The sequence below is a fragment of the Petaurus breviceps genome, unplaced genomic scaffold (assembly GCF_028583685.1).
Source record: "Petaurus breviceps papuanus isolate PSGF00001 unplaced genomic scaffold, PetGlider_PUasm1.0 355, whole genome shotgun sequence".
Classification (NCBI taxonomy): domain Eukaryota; kingdom Metazoa; phylum Chordata; class Mammalia; order Diprotodontia; family Petauridae; genus Petaurus; species Petaurus breviceps.
The window spans coordinates 1733250-1759354 of NW_027186289.1; the positions used below are offsets into that span (position 1 = coordinate 1733250).

Consider the following 26105-nt stretch of genomic DNA (forward strand, 5'->3'; position numbering starts at 1 on the left):
GAGAATCCACACTGGAGAGAAGCCTTTTGAATGTAATCAGTGTGGAAAGGCATTCACACAGAGCGCTAGTCTGGGTAAACATCAGAAAATCCACACTGGAGAGAAACCTTTTGAATGTAATCACTGTGGAAAGGCTTTCATAATGAGGCAATATCTTGCTGAACATCAAAGAATCCACACTGGAGAGAAGCCTTTTGAATGCAATCAGTGTGGAAGGACTTTCACACAGAACTCCAGTCTTGCAAAACATCAGAGAATCCATACTGGAGAGAAACCTTATGATTCTAATCAATGTGGAATGATTTCACACTGAGCTCCAATTTTGCTAAATGTCAGATTCCACACTGGAGATAAACCTCATGAATTTGATGAACTTGACAGAGTTTTTAAATTGCCACTCAGCATAAAAAAGGTTCCATATTTGAGACAATTTATGAATATAATCAAGGTACTGATGCCTTCAGGTAATAATCATCTTATTTTCCATCTTATAATTCATATTAGATAGAAATCTGATTGTTGTCATGAAGAAGGAAAGGCATTTACATGGAGTTCAGAGCTTGTTCGGGATTAGAGAAACCATTCTGAGGAGCAGGTCCCTGTGGCCTCAGTGTGGGAAGGCTCAGCTAAGGATCATCTCTTACTATCAGAGGCTTCGCTATGGAGAGAAGTCTTGCTTTTCTCTGGAGGAGGGTGGTCAGTAGACAACCTTATTTGTACTGGAATGAAGGTGGATAAAGGCAATGGATGTGGGCAGGGCTTCCCCCAGAGTTCCTACTTCACTGTACTTTGGTGAAATTGTGCTGGATATAAAAGTTAGGGATGTAATTACCAAGTCAAGCCCTCTTGGTGCAGCACAGACTCAAAAAAAGAGACCTCGTTAAACATCCCCAGATTTTATCATGTGCATAAAACCCTATACATGTAATGTTTTTTCACTGAAATCCTCTTTGTTTGCCATCCCTCCTCAGTAGTCTCATAGGAAAGTCAGTTGGCTAAGACATGAGTAGCTCAAGTGAGATAAAGAGAGGGAGACAGAAAGAGAGAGAGACACAGAGACAGAGAGTCCCAGATCTTACCCAGGGGAGATTTGCCTACATTTCTTAATACTACAGAGGAAACCCCTTTTCTTCAACCAATTGCAGTGTATGTTGTAAAATGTACTCTTTTATTTGAGATCTGTTGATATTGTTTTAAGCTAGTGGGCCTTTTTAAAAACAGGAAATGGGGAAATGATCAAAGACAAATGATTATCATATGAATGTAACTACTGTCTGTGGACGAAGTGAGACTAGTTAATCAGATGTTTCCATATGCCAGTGTAGGTCAGCAAGGTCATCAAACAAGATGCCAAATAAGACATGAAGAGTTAACGGAAGAGATCTTCCCATGCATTAATATGCCTGTGACTGCATGTTTTTCCTTTTCCTCCTTGTAACCGGGGCTGTGTTCCCAGATCTAAAGGTACACATGTATTTTACTGTATCAGTCATGGATGTCCTGCTCCTTTGAACTTTGGCCCAGGTCACAACTGTGGCACATCCCATCCTGAGTCACACAGAGCCAATGACCACTGAGTCAAGTGGGATTTCACACCTCTTAGCAGTAAGCCAACCAGGTGCAGAGTCTGTATATAATAGAAAGGTTGATATTGCCTTGAAGGTGGGGGGCTTTCTCATGAGGGGTTTTTGCCTTGGGGGTGTCATTTAAGGCAAGGATGTTTACTTTTTGATTTCTTGTATTAGGGACTCTTAAGTAGCGATTACCAAGGAGCCTCCCGGTCATGAATAAGAATTTGGATGTCAGTGCTCCTGGGACTGATGATGTGTGTAAATATTTCTGTTGAGCTTTGTTTTTCTATATTTCTATAATGATGTTTTGTCTTGTCCTAATAAATGCTATGCTGGTTTAGTTTTGAGTGAAGAATGTATTATTCCTTGTGATTTGATCCTCAAATATATATATACACACATATTCATAGCAGTTGCTCATATTGCCCCTGGCAAATGTCCCTTGGAAGTGTCAGACAGGACTGAACACCAGAACATCCACAATGTGTCAGGAACCTATGCTAAGAACTGGAAATACAAAAGCTGGCAAATAACAGTCCCTGCCCACTGGGAGCTTACTTTTTTTTTTTAATTAATTAATGGGAGATAATCTACAAATATGTACACAGTAGGCTATATACAGGATAGATGGAGCATAATTAGCCAAGTTAAGACCCTGGGATTAAGAGGGCTTGGAGGGGGGTTGGCCAGGTAGCACAGCGAGTAAGAGCACCAGCTCCAGTGTCAGGATGACTTGGAGATCGAATCCTGGGCTCAGACACTTAGCACCCACCCAGAAACACCTGGCCGTGTAACCTTGAGCAAGTTACTTAACCCCAATTGCTTAGGGGCGGCCAGGTGGCTCAGCGAGTAAGAGCACCGGCTCCAGTGTTGGGATGACCTGGATCAAATCCGGGCTCAGATACTCAGCACCACACCCAGAAATAACTGGCCGTGTAACCTTGAGCAAGTTACTTAACCCTGATTGCTTAAAAATAAAAAATAAAATTTTAAAAAGAGGGCTTGGAGGAGACTTGCTGCCAAAGGCAAGATTTTAGCTGGGACTTAAAGGGAGCTGAAGGTCAGTGGTCACAGCAGAGGTTGGAGAGTGTTTCAGGAATGGGGGATAGCCAGAGAAAATGCTTGGAACTGAAAGATGGAGGGTCTTGTCAATGAAACATTCAGAGGACCAGTGTCATTGGATCAAAGAAGATATGTGGGGGAGAAAGGTGTAACAACACTGGAAAGGTAGGAGTGAGCTAAGTTATGCCAAGCTTTGAATTCCAAGCAGAGAATTTTGTACTTGCTTCTTGGAAACAGTAAGGAGTCACTGGAGTTTGTGGAGTAGAGGGAGATGACATGGTCAGACCTGCACTTCAGAAAAATGACTTTCAGCCTGAACTGCAATAGGGAGAGACTTGAGGCAGGCAGACCCTATTCCCCCAGCAGCTATTGTAATAGTCCAGATGTGAGGTGATAGTGTTTTGTTGAAAGGTGATTGAGAAGTTTTAATGTGGAGTATAAATGTGAATGATTCTAATTCTTTATTTTGTTAGGCAGAAAAGGGCCTGAGTAAGTGGGGAGGGAGCAGGCACAGAAGAGTAACTGCGATCTCTCTTGGGAGTCCTAAATCTGATTCAATCTGGCATTGGGGTATATGAGAGATCAGATCCCCAACCTCAAAGGAAGGAGTGTCTCCTTGGAGACATCTCTGCATTATTAGGGCAGGGGTAGCAGCCCTGAACACAGACATAACTCAGGCTGGGTAAAATGAACTTTGGCCCTTCGGCCCTCCCTTCCACTTAATTCTCCCACACCTGGATGAAGGAGGCCAACCAAGCAGGGTGGAACTGAGTTTGAACTTGCCTGCTGAGAAGTTCCCCAGAGATCAATATGTCAATTTTCCATGACTTACCTTACCAGGCACAGAGTAAGTGTGTTTGATGGAAGGAGCCAGTAATGAGCCATAGTCTTCTCACTTCCAGATGCCTTTTCTGATGTTCACTGGCTGACCACATTGAGTTGTACAAACACACTCCCTCCAAACTACCTCAAACCAGCCTTGTAGTCAACTGTTCCGCTAAACATACTGCTTCTATGTTCACCTGATCCTGGGAAAGATTATCAATCCTTTTCCCCAACACCCCCCTGAACTTCTCCTGCATTTTTCATGCACAAATCTCCCTGCCTCTCCTGGGCTATTGAGTTTTTGTATGGCATTAGGCTCTGATTTTCTTCCTAATAAAACTTTTCTTGTTTCAACCTAGCTTGGGCTTCCCTGCATTTTGATGGGTGGGCTTTACTTGGTTGACAGAATACAACCACCTTTGGAAGGGAACAATTCATCAGACATTGTTTCCTTCTTTCTACGACAGAAACACTGGTTACACTCACAGAAACTAAGGAAAGGACTGACTTGTGTTACCAAACAGTTCCCTTGAAAATCTCCCACATCAAAGAATAGTAACAAATAGAAAATAAGTTCAAATCAGAAAGTAGCCTTGCCACTTCAATGAAAGGTAATGTAAAAACTGTTTTTGAAGAATGTAGGGGGTGGGGGAGGCCCATGATGGTTTCATGATGGTTTAAGGCATATGACTACCAATAATGTTTTTCAAAGAGTCTGCTTTGTGCAATGAAAGAATTACAAACATAGCATATTGATGTGGCAACTACAGCCCTGGTGACATGAGAGTATAAAGTACCCTTGGAATGCAGTGACTACTTTGATGCAGTATACAGAAAAGCAATGAAGATTTGTGCATAGCTTTGGCCATCCACTGGGAATTAATTTGCAATTGTATGTCCTAGCTCTCTGGAAGTTTGAAAACAATTTGATGTCAGATTGAGAAACTGACAGAATTTGTTTCATTTGGTCAGAAGTGGATAGAGTTTGACATAATTACTGCATAAACACCAACATCATTGTATAGTGTGATATATATATTGATCATGATACTTTGGAGTCACTGAAGATACATTTTTTTAAAAATACATGGGTAGGCCAAGATGGCAGAGTAGAAGCATGACGTTCCAGCAGCTCTGGCTTCCACCCTCCCCAATCCATGTAAAAAGGGGACTCTAAACAAACTTTGGACCTGCAGAACCCACAAAATGACACAGAGAAGCTAACCTGCTGAGGACAGCCTGGCAGTCCGGCAGGAATCCAGCACAGTGCTCTGGGAGCTGAGCCCAGCCCCACGCCAAGGCTTTAGTCCCAGGTGTATCAGCAATGCCATATTCACAATGCCTATAGAGATTACAAATATGCTGATATAATTATCCATCACAAAATATGTCATGCTTGCCATATGGGGAAATAAACTAGAAAATTTATTAAGATACCAAAAGACTGAGTCCCAAAACCAGAAAGTGAAAGCCATCAGAGTAGTTATGACATTGGCACAGGTAGATAAAGTAGAAAGCACCCACATTTTCAAGCCTTTAAAACAGAACAGGCTACCTCAGGCAAAGGTCCTCCTCTCCCCACGCACGGCAACCACCCAGCGTCCTGGAAGCACGCTCCCAGCAGCTCCGGCCCCTGGCAGTCCTCAGCAGGAGTCCTTAGCAGAAAATCCTTAGCAGTCCTAACTCAAAAAGGGCTTCACGCTGCCGCTGCCTCTGCTGCTGCCGCCGCCGTGGCCACCACCACCAGCCACTGCAGGAACACTAGCTTGGCTTTCGCTTTCTCTGGCTTTCACTTTCTCTTTCTCCGCCCCTTCCTGCTACGTCAGCACGTCCAATGGGGCATGGAAGATCTTTAAATCCCATAACCCTTACACCAGGGCGGGCCTGACCAGCCACTGGCCAGAGGGACTCCAGATCAGCAGCAGCTGTGGCCGTTTCTAGATTTATCAACACATAGACACAAAGGACAAAGTGAGAGGTCAGTGCAGTCTGGACTTTGGGACCAGTAAGTGGGAGAGTGTGGCTTTTACTCCCAGGGCAAAAAGCTACTGAGACCCCGGCACAGCCAGCCAGCACCACATGGCAGCTTCAGCTCTTGGCCTGCAGAGTGTAGGGGGACCAAGCACCAGTCTGAGGAGTAATCACTCTTGCTTTAACCTGCTTGGATCTGGATTTCAGTCTAGGGTGGACGTTCTGGGGTGTGTGTCCAGCTTGCCAGACCGTGTGGAGACCTCAGAGAGGGCACCCATCTAATACCTCCCACAGTTGAGAAAACCCCAGCGTTTGGGACGAAAGCTCCCCTGTCTGGGGGCAGAGTCCTACTGTGGCAAAAATCAAGTAATTGAGTGGCAAAATGAGCAGGCAAAGGAAACAAAGCAGACAGAAGATTCCAACAATACACTCCTATTTTGGGGACAAAAAGGAGCAAAGCATGGAACAGGAGGAAAACAGTGAAGTCAGAACTCCTGCACCAAAAGCTTCAAAGGAAAATACAAGCTGGTTACAGGCCATAGAGGACCTTAAGAAAGATTTTGAAAACTAAATAAGAGAAGTGGAAGAAAAAATTGGGAAGAGAAATGAGAACAATGCAAGAAAATTATGAAATGAGTCAACAGCCTGACTGAGGAAAATAATACCTTAAAAAGCAGACTGACTCAAATGGCAAAGGAGGCCCAAAAAGGCAATGAGGAGAAGAATGCCTTAAAAAGCTGAATTTGCCAGATGGAAAAAGAATCTCAAAAACTCAATGAGGAAAATCATTGCTTCAGAATTAGACTGGAGCAAATGGAAGCTAATGACTTTATGAGAAATCAAGATGCTGTTAAACACATCCAAACAAACGAAAGAATAGAAGGCAATGTGAAATATCTCATGGGAAAAACCACTGACCTGGAAATTAGATCCAGGAGAGATAATTTAAAAATTATTGGACTGCCTGAAAGCCATAACCAAAGTAAGAACTTAGAAATCATCCTCCAGGAAGTTCTCAAAGAAAACTGCCCTGATGTTTTAGTACCAGAGGGCAAAATAGAGGTTGAAAGAATCCACCGATCACCTCCTGAAAAAGATCCCAAAAAGAAAACTTCTAGGAATATTATAGCCAGTTTCCGGAATTCCCAGATTAAGGAGAGAATATTACAAGCAGCAAGGAAGAAACAATTTGAATATTGTGGAAACACAATCAGGATAACCCAGGATCTGGCAGCTTCTACACTGAGGGATCGAAGGGCTTGGAATACGATATTCTGGAGGGCAAAGGAGCTGGGATTAGGACCAAGAGTCACCTACCCAGCAAAACTGAGTATCATGTTTCAGGGGAAAATATGGTCATTCAGTGGAATAGAGGACTTTCAAGCATTCTTGCTGAAAAAAAACAGAGTTGAATAGAAAATTTGACATTCAGATACAAGAAGCAAGAGAAGCATGAGAAGGTAAACAGGGAAAAGAAATCATAAGGAACTTATCAAAGTTGAACTATTAACATTCCTACATGGAAAAATGATAATTGTAATTTATGAAACTTTTCTCAGTAGTTGAAGGGATTAGAAATATATATATACACATATATTTGTCTATATATGAGGGTATATGGGCATATGAATACATATGTGAATGTGTGTGTATATGTTTACAGGTATGCATAGATAGAGGGCACAGGACCAATTTAACAGGAAGGAATGATACTTAAAAGGTGAAATTAAGAGGTGAGAGGAATATAATGAGAGGAGATGGGGAGAGAGAGATTGGAGTAACTATCTCATACAGAAGAGGCAAGGGAAAATGGTTACAATGGAGGGGAAGAATAGAAAGGCAAAAGGGAATGGGTCAACCTTATTCCCATTGAATTTGGCTTGAGGAGGGAGTGAAATACAAACTAAATAGGGTATCTTACCCTCCAGGAGAATAGGGGGGGAAGGGAATGAGAGGGGGGATGATAGAAGGGAGGGTAGGCTGGGGGGGAGGGAAGTTGGAAGCACTCACTTTTGAAAATAGACCGGATCAAAGTAGAGAATAGAACAAGTGGGAGGTGGGATAGGAGGGAGGGAAATATAGTTAGTCTTTTACAAAATATCTACTATGTTATTGTTTTGCATTAGCCACACATGTACAACCTATACTGAACTGTGCATCTTCCCAGTAAGGGTGGGTGACAAGGAAGGAAGGGAATGAATCTGGAATTGAAAGTTTTAAAATCAAATATTTAAATATATGTGTGTGTGTATATATATATATATATGTATACTATTATTATTACCATCTTACATGTAATTGGGAAATAAGATGTACAGGTACTGAGGCATAGAGTTCCACTGGAGAAGTAGAAAGGGATATGGGAGAGAGCAGATTGGAGAAGGGGATATCCTGTGGGACTGCTATTTTGGGGCGGTGGGTAGGGGAAAATCAGGGAGAAAATTTGTAACTCAAAATCTGGCAGAAACGAAGGATGTAAATCAGAAGTTAATAAAGCATTAAAAAAATACATGGGTAAAAGGTATCCTAAAGAAGTAATTGCTCAAAACAATCTATTCTATCTCAGGAAGATAAAAAAGTGGCTGCTAGTCATGTTGTGGTCTCAGATCTGTCAAACGAAGAAAATAATATTAAAAAGGTTCAGGGAAATTATTATATATAGTGATTTCATAGATAGACAAATCATATGAACATTGTGTATATGTCCAGCAAATGACAAAATATCAATTGGTCTTGATAGAATAAGAGAAAAAATTGAATACCGCACTGAAAATTATTGGTGTATATTATTACATGACAGTTCAAAAGAGTAAACCCATTTCTCATCTTATCAGAAGAAATTTTAAAAGTACCATGTGATAATGCACCAGAGCTTATTAGTACAGAAAAGCAGGAAAATTACCTGACTGACAAAATAAAAGGTATAATGAAATAGGTATTTGAAGAAATTATTGAAAGTTCAATGGAGAAAAGCCCTCTTGTACTGTGTAAGGAGCTCCCCTACCCTACTCACAGGCTTTAAGTCCTGGTTCCAGCTGCAAATATTTGGTTCAGGTCACTCAGCCATTCTGTACTCAGTGGAATGAGGTGTGAAGCCAGGATATGAAGGTCATGATGACCCCAGAGATGTTCTATGGGGTCTGGTGATTGCTGCAAGGAAGGTAAGGATTTCTCTCTTTGTTCCTTTGTTTGAATGATCTTGGATCTCTCACTCTGCCATCCTGAGCTGATAGCCTGAATTGTAAAATATCATGAGAATCCTGCCCTGACTGTGTCATAGATCTGTTGTGAAGATCCAGTGTTATTATACATGAAACTTTATAAATTAAATCATCCTTCTGATGTGAGCTCTTGACTTTTTCAAATGATTGATTCCGCCTCTTTAGGTTTGAAAATTCTTCTTTGTGACTAGTGAAATGAAAGGGAAAAAAATCAGTTTCCTTCCTGCTACCAGAGGATGGAGGATATACATTTGTGTGTGTTCATTTATATTTGTTTGTTTGTTTCTTCAGATGCAGGGACTATATCTGAAGTGAATTAGACTACTGAAAACTGAGCATTTCTGTGAAAGAATCCTGCTACCTTAGATTCATGAGTGATGGCCCTTCTGACTTCAGTTTGTGAGAAATATCTGTCTCTGGTAGCAAGGTAGATAAAAATCCAAAGAATCCCTGAAATTTGATAAAGTTGGAAAGAAATTGACACAATATTCAGTTTTAAATCAGTGCAAGAACATGACCTCAAGGAATAACTGTTTCCAGTAAATTTAGAAAATGCTTTATTGCACAGGTAGATGTTATTCAGTCCCAGCAAAACCAACTGAAATTCAAATTTATAAAAGTATATGTAATGAAGGAAGAAAGCCCTTCAGCATGAACTCTGATTATTAACCATCAGAAAATTTGCTCTCAAAAGAAACATTATGAATGTAATGAAGGTACAACTGCATTATCTTCTCTTCCTTCCCATTCTAGATTTCAATAGTGAGATGAAAATGCATACATGCAATCAGTGTGGAAACATTTGTCATTGGAACTCAGATCTTGTTAGGCATAAAAAGATTCATACTAGAGAGAAGCTATGTGGGAAAAATTTCTGTTATAGACCAATCCTTATTGGTCATTGGAAAATTCCCACTGGAGAGAAACCTTTTGAAATAATGAGTGTACAAAGGGCCTTCAGATGAAACTCCTTTCTTTTTTCAAATTTTACTTTACCCAATTACATGTAAGAACAATTTTTAACATCTACTTAAATAAAAACTCAGTTCCTTTCACTCTTGATGCAGCTCTACTCTTGATAAACATCAGCAAATCCACACTAGAGAGAATCATTATGAATGATTCTCTAATCTTCCTTGACATCAAGGAATTCAAAGGAGAAAATCTCATCAGTGTCAGAAATTTGGTAAAGCATTTGGTAAACACTTTTACCTTATTCTATATGAGAGAATTCACACTGGAAAGAAATCTTGTAAATGCAATCAACATGGAAAAACTTTGCAACAGAACAAGTAATTTGCAAACCTCAGAGAGTTCATACTGGAATGAAACCTTATGAATGTAATGAGTGCAGAAAGGCTTTCCAATGGAATTCCAATGTTGTTTCCATTGATAACAGAATCCATTCAGAAAAAGAGAAAACTTATGAACATAATCAGTGTGAAGTTTTCTGATTTAATTCCAATCTTGCTGAACACCAGCGAATCCAGTGTAGAGAAGCCTTACGAATGTAATCAATGTGGAAAGTCTTTCAGACAGAGCTCCTACCTTGCTAAACATCAAAGAATACACAACACAGATAAACTTTATGAATGTGGCAGAGTTTTTACTTATCACTGTTATTGGACATAAGATAATCCACACTGGAAAGAAACTTTGGGAATATAATATTGTAAAGCCCTTCAGGCAATTCATCCCTTATTTCCCATGAGAGAATTCATTCTAGACAGGAATCTTATCACTCATGAATAAAGAAAGGCATTCAAATGGACTAGAGAACTAGTTCAGCAGTAAAGTCGTTTTGAGAATCTCTATATGGACTCCCTGTTGAAAGGCCTTTAGCCAGAGTTCTTCTCTTACTTTACACAAGAGGATTCATATTGGAGAGAAGACTGAGCAGTGTTCTCAAAGGGAACATGCTTTCTCTCAAAGAGCAAGATCACTAGATAACAGAATATTGATATTGGAATGAAGATGTATAAAAGCAATAATTGTGGAAAGGGCTTTTTTCACCTAGAGTTAGAGAAAAAACGTTTGGATCTGATTGATAAGAGAAGGCGTCTTGATGTAGCACAGACTTCATTAGATCTCCCAATATAAGACCTCTTTAGACATTCCAGATTTTATGCTGTACATAAAGTCCTTAAATGAAATGGATTTTTCTTGAAAATTGTGATGTTTTTCAGTACTCCTCATTATTTCATGACATTCATATACTGTACCTTCTTCAGCAATTCTCAAATTAATTGGTACTATATTCTTCATGTAAATATTTTTATATCTGTTGAACATCTGTTTCTCTACTGCTTTAAGCAGTTAGGTAACACAGGGGATAGAGTGCTGTGTTTGCAGCCACAAGTCCTCAGTTCTCTGAAATTTATTAGCTGAATGACACTCAGCAAGTCACTTAAACTATTCTTGCCTGAGTTTTCCCCTCCATAAAATGGAGATAATAATAGCATCTACCTCCCAGGATTGATGTGACCTACACATGAGACACTACTTGTCAAACTCCTTACAAGTCTTTAAATCACTATGGAAATGCTCACTTTTTCAATGACTTTTTTTTTCCTGAGTCCTAAGTCAGTATGCTTAAACCTCTGGACAGTTGAGACACTTTTCTGTTAATTCAAATTGACGTTCTGAACTGTGTTGATGAAAACAATAGTTCTAAAGCACAGAGCTCTGGATTTGGAATCAGGAAGATTTGGGTTTAAATCCTGACTCAAGTACTCTCTAGCTCTGTCACTCTGGACAAGGAATAACCTCTCTGAGCCTCACCTTACTCATCTCTAAAATGAGATTGGCCTATGTGCCTAACATAATCCTTTCTAACTCTAAATATATGTTCTCGTTACAAGTACACTCATTTGTTTCTTTCCACAGCCTCTTCCAATGTTCTAGTAAGGATGCCTAGCGGGAGCATATCTGAAACTTACAGAAAGCTATAGTCATCCAGACTCTTTGTCCTACTTAAAAATAAAGATCTTGAGAAATGGAAGAGTTCAGGCATGTAGTAAACAAAAGAAGATGAGTGGAATAACCATGTGTTCAATCTACAGACCTCTACTATGGGGCCAGGACATACTAACCTCTACAAAGTGCTGAAAACACTGGAAAGTAGTCTAGCAGAAAATAAAGCCAGCATCTTGTACAATAGATCAACATTTGCTCCTGATTCATACATGGCTTAGATGAGGAAAGTCACCTCAAAAACAATTTCTTCTGTCCTAAAGGCATTAGTCACTCATCTACCTTGTATTTGTTTCTCCTGGCTTATTTCTGTGTTTATAGGTACCATGCTGGAAACACACAGGTGGTCAGAAGAGTTTCCATTTCTGTGGTGTTGTTGTTTTTTTTTTTTTTTTAAGCAATTGGGGTTAAGTAACTTGCTCAAGTGTCTGAGTCCGGGATTCGATCTCCAGGTCTTCTCAACACTGGAGCCAGTGCTCTTACTCGCTGTGCTACCTGGCTGCCCCCATTTCTGTGGTGTTTTAAGGTTCTCAAAGCATTTTACCCACATAACCTCCTTTGGGGATCACAACAGCCTTGAAAAGGAAGTACTACAGGGACTGCTGGCCCCATTTTACAAAAGAGAAACTGAGGCTTATTGACACAATGGTCACACATTCAGGAAGTTTGGGAGGTAGAAATGAAACTCAGTTCTTTTTGAGCCCTGGTGTAGCATTTTTCCCTCTCAGATGGTCTTTAGAGTTTAAAGAAGCAGCTTGGAATAGGACCCCACAGTTTTAGGTGTTGAGCTAGAAGGCCTGAGTTCCAGTCCTAATCCTTGGCAAGTAACAACCTTTGTGAGTCCCAATTTCCTCACCTGTAAAATGGGAATAGTGAGATGTGCAGCCCTGTCCTCAGAGGGTTGCTGTGAAGAAAGTATGAGAAAAGGTCAAGTTAGGGCTGGAAATGCAATGCCCCTCCCCCCTTTCAGCTCCCTCTTATTTATTGTCTTCACCTTTTCAATCTGGGAGATCAGAGATTGGTTTTTCCCTCATGTTGGTATCCTGACATTTTGTCCACCTAGTGTTTGGCCATAAGAATCGCTTAAAAAATGCTTTTGATTTGATGAGATAGGAGTTATCAAGTGTGACTAGAAACTTCTCCTTTGCTCCTGTCCCTCCCACATCCATCTTTGCCTAGGATGTCTTCCTTCACTTAGGTTCATGACTCAGTGTCCCCTTCTGCTGATGGGTGGGGTAGGAAGCTGAGTGGAGACCTTTCTTATTGTGCTAGGATACTTAGCCCCCAAATGCTGTCCACATTCCATGTTCCTCTCCATGGGCTTGAAGGGAAAACAGAAAGAATGAAGGGAGGGGACATTTATCTCTTGTTCCACCTCTCTCTCACTACCTCCTTCCTCTGTTAGCCTTGCCTCATAGCAACCCACATTTTTCAGACTACAGCCACCTCACTCCCACAAGACCCTTCCCTCAGACTTTCCTATTCCTTCCAACTGGACATCCAACTGCCTCTCCTCCCCTCCAGCCTCCTAAAACCCTCCCTCTGCCTTCAGGTGGAAGACCTCCAGTACCCATTTGGAAACTGACAGGGTGCCCCTAGCTAGGGCTTTTGTTACTGTTACCTCCATTTGGAAGTCAGTGAACTTTCCCATAAAAAAAGACAGATGGGAGACACGAGACATAGTGCTGGGTCTGGACTCAGGAAGACCCACGTCCAAATACTGCATAAGACATTCAGTATCTGGGTGACCCTAGACAAGGCACTGAACCTCCTTCTGCCTCAATTTTCTCATCTGTAAATGAGGACCATAACAGCCCCTCCCTCCCAGGGTTGTTTTGAGAATCAGATGAGCTCATATTTGTAAATCACTCTGCAAACTTTAAGATGCCATATAAATGCTGGCTAAAATATTATTGTTTCACAGCAATATCATAGGGTAAATGTGTGTGTGTGTTTTTTTTTACTGGACTGTAACATTATGGTGTAGTTCATTTAGTGTCATACTTGGAAGCCATGAGGACTTGCATCCTAATCCTGCTCTGGACATCAGCTGTGCGACTGGGCACATAATTGCCCTGAGCCTCAGTTTCCCCACCTGTAGAGTAACAGCCCCTCCTTTGCAGGATAGTTGTGAGGATCCTGAGATAATGTATCTAAAGCTCTTTGTCAGCCTTCAAGGGCCATAAATGTGAGTGATAATTTTCGTTCTGCATAATGATGGTTTTTGTCATTACATGACATGAATTTTAGCCTACCTCCTTTGCCAAGTAAGCCAGCAAGCCTTCTCTTCTAACAAATATTTTAAAAGAGAAAAGAAACAGAGGTTCATCAAAACCAGTAGACACAGTGCCTTTGTAGAATCACCCTAGTGAAGGGAGGAAAGTGTCCCCATACAGAGTTCAAGTATCTCCATTCTTCCAATGTAACATCCCAAGTCACATCCATGAATGTCAACAGATGCTGAAACATCAAACACAGTCTGGCTCAGCCAGGAACCATGAGTCACAGTCAAAGAAAGACCCATGCACTTTGTTGGGCACATAGGGAGGGCTTCTCAAACCATCACAAGTTTGGGGTAGTCCATGTTCAATATTTGTGACAGTGACTTCTGTCAGAGACCATTGTGGGAAGAGGAGGAGGAAGACAGGAGAATGGCTTGAGCAGCATAAGAAGGAAATGGAAGTCATTTGGAGGTAAGGACTCTGAGGAGAGGGACTCCAAGAATAAAAGAAAGCAACAGGTATGGTCACAGAAATATGAAATTGAAAATTAAACAAATGGCCAGGGTAAGAAAGTTATCAAATTCTTAATTCTGGGTCAGTGTCTCTTCCCAGATCTGAAAGTGATCAATTACTTTCTCACAGGATAGGCTAGAGAGAAGTTAGGTTGATTGAAATGAATTTGCTTCTGCAAAAGCTTTTTAACTGCTGATGATCCAAACTGGTTTTTTACCTTCTATGATTTCCCCCATTCCACAATTTGTTATAAATTATCCCCCATCAAACTACTTAACACTGATGAGAAAAGAAAAAGCAGAATGGTGGAACAGACAAGAAGAGGACAGATGAGAACGAGCTCAACTCTACAAAGGATTCTATGAACCCAAGAACATTAGTTGCATGAAGAACAACTTTTTATTTGATAAAAACTGCAGCAAAACCTGGAAAGAGGCTTAGCAGATATGAGTTTCAAACCAATACCACACACCATGATGAGGTCAAAATGGGCACAGGAGAGAAAAAAAGAACATAGATGACCTGAATGTTAGAGAACCCAATAGGAAATATTGAAAAGGATGGGGTCACTTTCACAACTGTGGCTATTAGAACATTTCTGACCTTCAATGAAGGGGTGCATAACCTAGATCATAACCTAGAGTGAAATTGAACAACTGGGGAAACACCATTGTATCCAATATCCTCTAATAAGTCTATTTTCTAATAGACAAAGGAATCTACCAGCAGGATTTATTCCAAGAATCATTCTTCAATGTATAAGAAGTCAAAAGGATATGTTTAATATCCCAATAGTCCTGCCATTTGGAGGACCAGGTAACAGGCTGCTTACAATGAATTCCATCAGCTTCCTTGTCGATCCCTCACCTGCACAGGTACCTTTTGGGAAGTTGTTCTCTGGCATCCATGGTGCTTCTTTATAACTGGGAGGTGACCGTCTCCCTCTTAGTCATTGCAGACAAAATTCTCACCAGAGTCCTCCTTAAAAGGCTGATCCTTCATCTGGAAGATGGTCATTTACCTTAGAGTCAGTGTGTCTTAAGAAAGGGCTGAGAAATGTTTGATATGATGTTTGCTGCCTGACGAGTCCAGGAGAAATGCCAGGAACAGAACAGGAACAATACACAGTGTTTGTAGATCTGCCCAAGGCCAAGATCTGCCCAAGATGTGAGGGCTTATGGAAAATTATGTCAAAATTTTGTTGCACAGAGTTCATTAGCATTCTTTCTGTTAGGTCTCCCCACAAACAAGTTCCCCTAGGCAAATTCCTCCCACTCTTTTTTGGTTGGGCAAGCTCCTTCCACAATGGGCTCCATATGACTGTTACCTTCATTTGGAACTCAGTGAACTTTCCCATAAAAAAAGATGGTTAGAGGGGCGGCCAGGTAGCACAGTGAGTAAAAGCACTGGCTCCAGTGTCGGGATGACATGTGGATCGAATCCGGGCTCAGACACTTATTACCCACCCAGAAACACCTGGCCGTGTAACCTTGAGCAAGTTACTTAGCCCCGATTGCTTTTAAAAAAAAAAAGATGGTTAGGGTTCCAAACAATGTAAATTATATCCAGTTGAACCAGGTATTCCTGGATATGGTTCTGGGGTATCTTGCCCTACAATTCAATACTCAGTATTTGGGATCCTGTGTTTCCTGTTTTCCAATTTGGAGATGTGGAGTCATCATGCTGGCTAGAGCTTCAGTTTCTCCCCACAGTCTCTTATTCAAATTACATAAAGCAGTGAATAAATTATCTTCCCAATGTTTATAAGAATTATTAGAACTTAACTTCCCTAAGTGTCCTTTTGATAATCCATTCAACCATTCAATAATCAACCCAGATGCCCATGGATAACATGGAATATGATACATTCACTCCACATTGTTTAATATACAATATCTCTTCATTTCACTACCCTTAAAATGTTACCCACTGTCACTCTGAATCTGCATTGGCGTTCCATGTTTAAATTTATCAGGGTTTTCATATATAAAAGAGATCTCTGCTTCAGTATCTATTAATGCCCTAGTTACAGTGGTTGATCCATTTTTCCAGTATATGATTAAACTGATATGGAGTCTGTAATCCCATCTGTGTACTTCTTTAATCTGATCTGGGGGTTGACCAGTTTCCTATTCTCCCTGCAGGTGTGACAAATCTGGATAAAATGATTCAGGAGGATCTGTATGGGCAGTTCTTACTTCCCTATTCCATCTAATATTAAGTCCCTTTTCCTGGTACATTTTATATAATTTGTTAGAATACTATCTATTCTTCCATAATCTATCCCTGCTCTCAATAAAGTAGTAAACAATTTTCTTCTTTTTAATCTATTTTGAATTTGAATCATTGGCTCTTTGTTATGCTCTCTTAAGGAAATTTATTGGGGAAGTTAGGTGGCACAATGAATAGAGCACTGGCCTTGGAGTCAGGAGGACCTGAGTTCAAATCTGGCCTCAGACACTTGACACTTACTAGATATGTTACTTTGGGCAAGTCACTTAACCCCAATTGTCTTGACTTCTCCCCTCAAAAAAAAAAAGAGGAAATTTATCTTTTTCCCATTCCCTTAGGTCACTTAACTGTCAAATCTTGTCCAGCTCCTCTGAAAGAGGGTGCCCTATTTCCTCAAATAGTAGAATGAGAATGATGTGTTTATAAGTAGGAGGAGCCGTCTTCACTATCATATTTCTATGAGGAACCATCAAGGGAGTGCTGTGATACATGTCTGCATCTCCCACCATCATTGCAGTTTTCATGACCTCTTTCTTTAACTTTCTCATGTGGTCTCTAAGCAAATAACAGGTTCTGTCTCCACTAGGCCACATAAAGTCAGCGGGATACTGTCTTTTGCATCCCTCTGCAGCTGAAGCTAACAGATTAGTTCCATTGTTACCTCCTTGAATATGATAATCCCTAAAAGCTTGTTGTATAAAGGGATTCTGACTCATACGTATGAATTTCAAACAATCTGTGCTATCTATCCATACTCCTCCAGCCCCTTGGTCATGGATTCTCACCATTTAATATGCCAGTGATTCTCCTGTTTTGTGGTTTAATATTTTCGTGACTTCCTGTTGAGTAAAATCCTCAACAACTTCCTTAAACACTACGTGGCCTCCCTGGTTTTCCTGCTTCCTTTATATTATTGGACCTGTATCCACATTTCTAGAAACCTCCTCATCTGAATTTGCTTCATCTTCCTCCCCTGTCTTCCTCGAAGGTGTCTAGGTCCCAATCAGGAACCAGACATGCAAGAGTTGCATGCACCTTTCTCTTGTTAACTTTTCTTTTTCTGAGCTAAACTCACAACTGTCTTTTCTGGTACCACCTGATACTTTCTACCTTGCTCTTCTAAAGGAAAATTCTAATGCTGTAACATAGAAAGTTTCTTATGCAAATCAGCTAAATCCTTTTTCACTTGAACCCTTTTCTCCAGCAATGTGTCTCTATTTTTACATATAATATGATAACTTGTTAACTATGCCCATCATCTCCTACATACCCCTGCCATTTCTTTCTCTGCTTCTATTGGTATTTCTTGCAAACATCTTTCTAGATCTATGGGTTCTCCTTTCTGTAGCCTTGGTTCCCAGTTTTCACAAAATCCTGTACTTTTAGCCCATTCTCTCTCCAGGGAAGAATAAGGTAAATCCTCCTATCCTGGGATACCCATTTCCTTCCCTAGAGCCTTCCTGTCTCCAAGCAGAGGTTTCATATTTTGTGATTTCATCCTTGTCACCAAATGTAACACCAATGCGATGCATATGCATTTCCAAAGTAGATTTGCAAAATATAATAAACTCTCTTCCTCAAAGGCAAAACCAAAATTCTTATTTGGAACATCACTATTAGGATACCAGGAGTTAAGATTTAGCAAGGTACTCATCATCAATCCAGGGAGCAATGATATCTTAAGCCTTTTTTCTGTTAGGCCTCCCCACAAACAAGTTCCATAGGCAAATTCCTCCCACTCTTCTTCACACACACACACACACACACACACACACACACACACAATCATGGTGGTGAGGGAAACTAGAGGAACAAAGGGGAGGCACCCTGGAAGCTGAATTGGGACACCCAGTTGAGCTCCTTCAGAACATCGTGGTATTATGGTGGGGAGAGGAGGTGGGCACAATCAACTAGGGTCATAAAGCATGAGTTGTACCCATGACTATTATGAAATTCACCCTTTGGGTGCATGTATTTATTCACCAAGAAATGGTGGGCAATTAGGTAGTACAGTGGATAGAGCACCTGGCCTGAAGTCAGAAAGACTTATCTTGAACTCAAATCCGGCCTCAGTCACCTACTGCGTGACCCTGGGTAAGTCACTTTACCCCATTTAGGTACAGTTTCCTCAGCTGAAGAAGGAGCTGAAAAAGAGGAGGGCAAACCCCTCAAGTATCTCTTCCACGAAAACCCTAAATGGGGTAATGGAGTTTGATATGACTAAAACAACTGAAGAAGAACAAGAAAATTTATTCACCTGCCATGTATAAATAATGGCCAGTGATGGAGAAAGCGTAGGAGCCCAAACCTAGGGGAAACCTGGGTCAGCATTTATGGATCTCAAAAGACAGGAGTTTCTCTATCACCAAACCACAGGCTTCAGGACCCTCAGCCTTTGGCTGTGACCTGGAACCAAGCCATTATGCATATCAAGATATCTGTTCAACTGCCAAAGGTCCTTTACCTAGCCCTGAATGTTAAGTCCTATGAAAAGGGAGTTCACACCAGCAGGAGAAGATTGAGTGTCTTGAGACTTACTGCCCATGCTAATTTGTTTTATGTAAGGCAGACTATATGCCTTTAACATTGACTGTATTTTGTGTTCTAGCTGCTGACATTTTTCCTGATGTATGATTTGATTAGTCAAAGAAAGCATGGGGTCAAGGGAGTGGAAAAGTTTGTGTGTAAAATCTCAAAGCTTCAGAGAATATGGTGTCATCTTGTGTTCTGGCCAAGTTGGTGTAATGTTAAAGGAATTTGCAGATCTTCCCTGGCCCTTAATAGGCCTATGTGATCACCTGGAGCCCATGGTGGGAGGAGCTTGCTGAATGGGTAGAGCAGGAAGAGGCAGAGCTGAAGCAGAACAGAGAGTGAGGTGGAGCTTGGAGAGAGAGCAGGCAGAGAGAGGCAGAGGAGCTAGCATCAGTGAGAGAGGGGCATTTTGCTTAAAGGAACTTGTTTGTGGGGAGGCCTGATGGAAGGAAGGCTTGGGGATATTGGTGCCCTCTGCATTGGTAATGTGTACCAACTTATTTATTACCATGGTGGATTTGACTTTCTGGTATATGAATAAATATCTTGGTTTCATCTTTGAGGAAGAGAGTGTATTATATTTTGTGACTGAAACCTGGAAATATGGCTGCATATTCATAGTAGCTGCTGTGGGTGATACATCATGAACAGGATCACAAAATATAAAACCTCTACTTGGATACAGGAAGGCTCCAGGGAAGGAAAAGGGTATCCCAGGATAGGAGGATTTACCTTATTCCTCCCTGGTGAGAGAATGGGCTAAAAGCACAGGAGTCTGTGAAAACTGGGAACTGAAATTACAGAAGGGAGAATCCATAGATTTAGAATAATGTTTGCAAGGAAGACCAATAGAACCAGGGAAAGAAATGGCAGGGATGTGTAGAAGAGGATGGGCCTTATTAATAAGTTATGGTATTATATGTAAAAGCACCGACAAATTGCTGGAGGAAAAAGGAGTTAGCTGATTTGCATGAGAAACTTTCTATGCTAGTGTTAGAACTTCCCTTTAGAAGAGTGGGTTGGATGGTTTCAGGTGACAGTGGAGAAGGCTGCTGTGAGTTTGGCTCAGAAGGTGAGGAGAAAAGCTGACATGAGGAGGGTGCATGCAGCCCTTGCACAGGCTGGGTTTGGTGGGGACCCAGACACCTGGGAGGAAGACATGTGGGAGGAAAATGAAACAAAGTTAGATGAGGTTTCTAAGAGTGTGGGTGCACATAAAATACTAAGGAGGAAACAGGAGAACCAAGGGGCCCACAGTGCTTGAGAAAGTCACTGAGGGTTTTACTCAGCAAGAGGTCACAGATATTTAAAGGAGATTCACCCCCAAAATGGGAGAATCATTAGTATCTTGGAGGGTGAGAATCAGTGACCAAGAGACTGGAGGAGTATGGGTAGATAACATAGATTATTTGAAATTCATGAGTCAGAATCCTTTGGTACAACAAGATTTTAGGGATTATCATATTCAAGGAGGTAACAATGGAATTAATCTGTTAGCTTCAGCTGCAGAGGGATGCAATAAACAGTATTCCCCTGACTTTATGTGGCCTAGTGGAGACAGAACCTGTTATTTGCTTAGAGACTGGATGAGGAAGTTAAAATAAGAGGTAATGAAAACCACAATGACTGGAGATGTGCATGCATATCAGAGCACTCCCTTAACAGTTTCTCACAGAAATATAATAGTGAAGACTGTTCCCCCCACTTATAAGCACCTATCTCTGACTTTACTCATTGGGGAAATAGGGTATCCCCTTGAGAGGTGCTAGATAAGATTTCACAGTTAGGAGACTTAGGGGAATGGGGAAAAGATAAATTTCCTCAAGAGAGAAGAGCAAATAGCTAGAAGATTCAAAGTCACAATAGATCCACAAGGAAATTGTTTATTACCTTATTAAGAGCAGGAACAGATTTTTGGAAGAATAGATGGTATTCCAATTAATGAACTATATAAGATATACCAAGAAAAGGAACTTAATATCAGATGCAATAGAGAAGTAAGAACGGCCCTACAAATCCTCCTTAAATATTGTATCCAACTTTGTGACACCTGCAGGGAGAATAGGCCATGCCTCAGTTTACATTAAAGAAATACAGACACTGCATATCAGCTTAACAATATACTGGAAAGTGAATGAATTGCTCCTTCAGTGGTGGCTGGAGAGATGGCAAGAGGAAGGGTCCCAGCCCAAATCTGGCAAAAAGATTGTATTGGACCCCTTTCCCAAGATAAAAGATGCTAATTTATGTGTGTGCTTATGTTGACACTTATTTGGCTTGTCCTTATGGGTATGTGACACAGAGGAATACCTGAGGAGCTCTGGATACCATAAGTCTGTATTATGGAACTCCCATGCGATTCAAGGTGTCAATGGGTCACATTTCAAAGGCAATGAAATGAAGAGATGTTGTATATTAAACAATATAGAAGGGATATATCAAGTTACATATTATCCACAAGGATTAATTGAAAGGATGAATGGATTGTTGAAAGAACATTTAAGGAAGTTAAGTTCTAATAATTCTTATCAACCCTGGAAAGATAATTTGTTCACTGCTTTACATAATTTGAATAAGAGGTCATTGGGAGAAACTACACTTCTAGTCAAAATGATGACTTTTTGCAAATTAAAAAACAGCAAGTACATAAGTACATAAGATAACAAATATTGAGTATTGGACTGTGAGGCAAGATATCCCAGCACCACATCCAGGAACACCTGGTTGGGCAGGATATGATTTGTGTTGTTTGGAGGAATTCCAGTTAGAAAGAAAAGAGATAAGGAAAATCTCTCCTGGAATGTGTATGAGAATCCCTAGAAATCATTTTGGGTGGATATTACCTAGATTAGTTTTTAGCAGCCAATCTATATTGGCTGGAGTGATGGATTCTGATGATCAAGGAGAAATTATTGTAGTATTACAGAATTTAGGTGAAGAAACCATGCAGTTTTGTAGAAATGATAGAATAGTTCAAGTGATCATTATTCCTTGTGAAATAATACTCCTTGTGAAAACTGACCCTCCTTCCAAAATAACTGTCAGAGGAACTAAGATTTTGGTTTTACTCATAGAATAAGATTGGGAGCTGAAGTGTGGGTAGAATGGAGGACAGACAATGTTCCAAGGGCTGCAGCGATTATAGCACGTGGGAAGGATAGTGCTGTAACTTTTATTTGGGAAAAGATGGTTGCCAAGTTGTGCCCTTAACTCATATATTTACCCTGAATAAGGCTATGATGATGGGTTCGTGGACTCCAGAAGCACAGCTGATGCTATATCTATCCTGCTGCTGGTTATTGTCTCCTTATTCTTTTGGCCTTTGTTTCATCTGTTTGCTAGATCTGTCTCCTGCAGGCTTGGTGCCCTCTGCTTGTAGATGACTGATTGCTTGGGCTGCATGTCACCTTCTGTCCAAAACTGTGATGCATCACCCCAGGACCTGGCATCAACCAAGCTCTGTATGCCTGCTAAGGGACTAACCCATTGAATGGGACCTGTCAGGACAGGGACACCTCTACATCTAATTTCAGCAGGAAGTAGCTACAGAAGAAGAGACCTTTGCCCCTTCCCCCAAGGGATTCTGGGTCCCATTCTTTGATTGGGGAAATGATGGGCTGCTTGTGCTCAAGCCCCCACCCTAAGATACTGTTTTAAATGTTTACTTTGTGTTATCTCTATTATATTTTTGTAAAGTTCTGTTAATATCAGTTACCCCTAAAGTTCCATTGGCCTATGTAATGGACATGAGAGATCTTGGGGCTGAATATAATCTGAAGATCATCCCTGCCCCTTAATAGGCCTATGTGATGACATGGAGCCCATGGTGGGAGAATCTTGCCAAATGGGTAGAGCAGGAAGAGGTAGAGCTAAAGCAAAGCAGAGAGATTGTGAAGTGGAGTGGGGAGAGGAGGCAGAGGAGGCACAGAAGCTGGTGTGAGTGAGACAGCGGCATTTTGCTTAAGGGAGCTTGTTTGTGGGGAGGCCTGACAGAGGGAAGGCTTGGGAATGTCGGTGCTTTCTGCATTGGTAATGTATACCAACATCTTTATTACCATGGTGGATTTGGCTTTCTGGTATATGAATATCTTGGTTTCGTCTTTGAGGAAGAGAGTTTGCTATATACTGTGATTCAAACCTGCAAATACACCTCCTTATTCATAACAGCTGCTTTGGGTATTGAATTGGTGATATAGTTGGAAATACAAAGAAAGAAACCAATAGAGGAGGGAGGAGGGATCTGTGACAGTGAAAACCAGTTAAAAACTCAGCTTTTGAATGAAATGCAGTCCATTCAAAGGGCAATTCTTGGTTGTGTTGGAAGTATGTCTGTGTTTTTTATATAAGTACATTCAACCACACTCACACCATAATTATATCTTAATCTATCAGATATGAGCCTGTTTCAAGGCTTTGCCTCTGTGATAGTAATGGCAATTAAAGATTCCCCTGTATTGGCTTGGTTTTCAAAATGTGTTAAAACCCAGAGCTTGTTAATCCCACCTGTGGGATGGACTTTTTGATGTGAAAAGAAAGTCCTGAACTGGGAGGAGCTGGTGACGTAGATTTGGAGAGACAAGAGAGAGGTGGAAGATCTTTTTGGAAGCAGCACCTCGTGGAGAGAGAGAGACTAAGAGAATTGCTGGTGGCCGCTTTGAATTGCCCTGGACTGTTGAGACCTGCCCCCTGAGCTGCCAAGGACTGAGGAGACATGGCTGTTTTGCTGGTACTTTGTCTGTCTGTTTTGATGTTGTTTTGCCAGATTTGTCCACTGGTGAAAGACAGTCCTTTTGTTGAAGAAGTCCTGGAACCTGGCTGTTCGCTAAGAAGCCCTGAGACTGTCCTGCAGACAGAGAGTGAATACTGTCCACTGGTGAGGGACAGTGCTGTTGTTGCAGGGGTCTGGAGACTGTCCTGCAGACAGAATGAATACTGTCCACTGGTGAAGGACAGTGCTGTTGTTGCAGGGGTCTGGGAGTCTTTCTGTTGGTTCAGAAGCCCTGAAGAAGGATTTTCTTGTTGTATGTTTACAGAAATCCTGGGAGAGGGCTTCGCTAATGTGTTCAGGGGTTCTAAGACTGTTCTACAGACAGAGGATGAATTCATGAAGGGACTGGCAATGTATCTTATGGCCTTGCTAAGCCTTGTCTCCCCAGGAACTAAGATTGCTGAGAACTTGCCTCGTGTCAAGATGAAGAAAAGACCTCCATTTGGGTATTAAGTGCTGTGTTTAAGCTTGATGTAACTCTGGGGTAGATTCAATTGTGATCCAGGGGTGGGGAACTTTTGACCTTATGTTTGGAAACTAATCTCCATTTGAGAAGAGGGGCTTTGTGGTGGACTTAATTAAGGTATAGCCTAGGGGTGGAGAAGTATTTAGAACAGAGACTTTGTAATTGATTGAATGATTGGAAGGTCCTGGGGGTGGGGTAGTACTTGGAGATTATTTAATCACACTTAGTAAATGCTGTATTTTGAATGATGTCATGTTTTGATCTTCTCTGTTCTTGGTTTGTCACTGAATAAAATAGAGAGCACCTATGCTGGTATTTTGAACCTGGGAAGTTGCCTTTGCTTGGCATTACATTACAGCCTCCCATGATGCCAAAGATAAAGCTCTGAAGCCCTACCTGGTCTTCAGAACTAACTGCCTGGTACACTACATATTCCTTCCAGTCCAGAAAAAAAAGCCCAAAGTTTGGAAATCAGAAAAACCTAATTTCAGAAGAGAGTTTACATGATCACTGTGGAAAACCACTCTAGTATCTTCGCCAAGAAAACCCCAAATTAGATCATGGAGAGTCAGATTCCAGGGAATGGATACAACAATTAAGAAATATTTTAGCTAAGTATACTCCTTTCTATTCCAGTCCAGTGATAAACAGGGCTATTAAAGCTGATGTTTCTCAAATTTTTGCATGTCGTTAAGTTCTTTCTTGTTTTCCTTTTCATTTATCTGAATCTGAAAATGGTACATTGTTATCTCCCAAGTATTAGTTTCTCTATTTTTCCATTTCATTTTATTCTTTTTTCTTCTTTTGTTTTGTTTATTTTTAGTTTTCAACATTCATTTCCATAATATTTTGAATTACAAATTTTCTCCCTGTCTTTTCCCTACCCCCACCCTAAGATAGTGACCCTACTGAATACCCCTTCCCCCAGTCTGCTCTCTTATATCCTCTCCCATCCCCCCTTTAGTTTTCTAATAGGGTAAGATGGATTTCTATACCCCAGTGCCTGTATATCTTATTTCCCAGTTGCATGTAAAAAAACATTTTTTTAAACTTTGATTTACCAAATCCTTCCCTTTTTCCCTCCTCACCCACACCCACTGGGAAGAAAAGCAATTCAATATAGGTTGTACATGTGTAGTTAACGCAAAATGTTTCCATAGTAGTTATACTGTGAAAGACTAACTATATTTCCCTCCATCCTATCCCGCTGCCTACTTATTCTATTTTCTACTTTGACCCTCTCCCTTTTCAAAAGTGTGTGCTTCTAACTACCCTCTCTCCCAATCTGCCCTCCCTTCGATCATCCCCCCTCTTTTCCCCTTCCCCCTTACTTTCCTGTATGTAACATACCAAACTGAATGTGTATGCTATTCCCTCCTTAAGCCAATTCAATGGGAGTAAGGTTGAGCCATTCCCTTTCACCTTGCCATTCTTCCCCTCCATTGTAAGTTTTCTCTCGCCTCTTTTATATGAGATAATTTACCCTATTCCATCCCTACCTTTCTCCTTCTCTCATTATATTCCTCTCACTTCTTAATTTTATTTTTAGATCATCCCTTTATGTTCAACTCATTCTGTGCCATCTATGTATACATGTACACATATATACACACATATGTATTTATACACACATACATCATCCCATATATATACACACACACACACACATATATATATACATATATATTTCCTTCAACTATCCCCATACTGAGAAAAGTCTCATGAGTGACAATTAATGTTTTTCCATGT

General features: G+C 40.8%; 2 protein-coding genes and 1 pseudogene across 2 annotated transcripts in view; 1 reads left to right on the forward strand and 2 right to left on the reverse strand.

Moving 5' to 3' along the window:
* The window catches only part of LOC138168138 (zinc finger protein 665-like), a 552079-nt pseudogene that overhangs the window by 485256 nt on the left and 40718 nt on the right, over nucleotides 1-26105 (reverse strand).
* Nucleotides 1-26105, reverse strand: part of LOC138168139 (zinc finger protein 665-like) — a 176365-nt gene that overhangs the window by 111416 nt on the left and 38844 nt on the right.
* LOC138168165 (zinc finger protein 3-like) overlaps nucleotides 1-26105 on the forward strand; it is a 220635-nt gene that overhangs the window by 9946 nt on the left and 184584 nt on the right. The gene's annotated exons all lie outside the window — the stretch shown is intronic.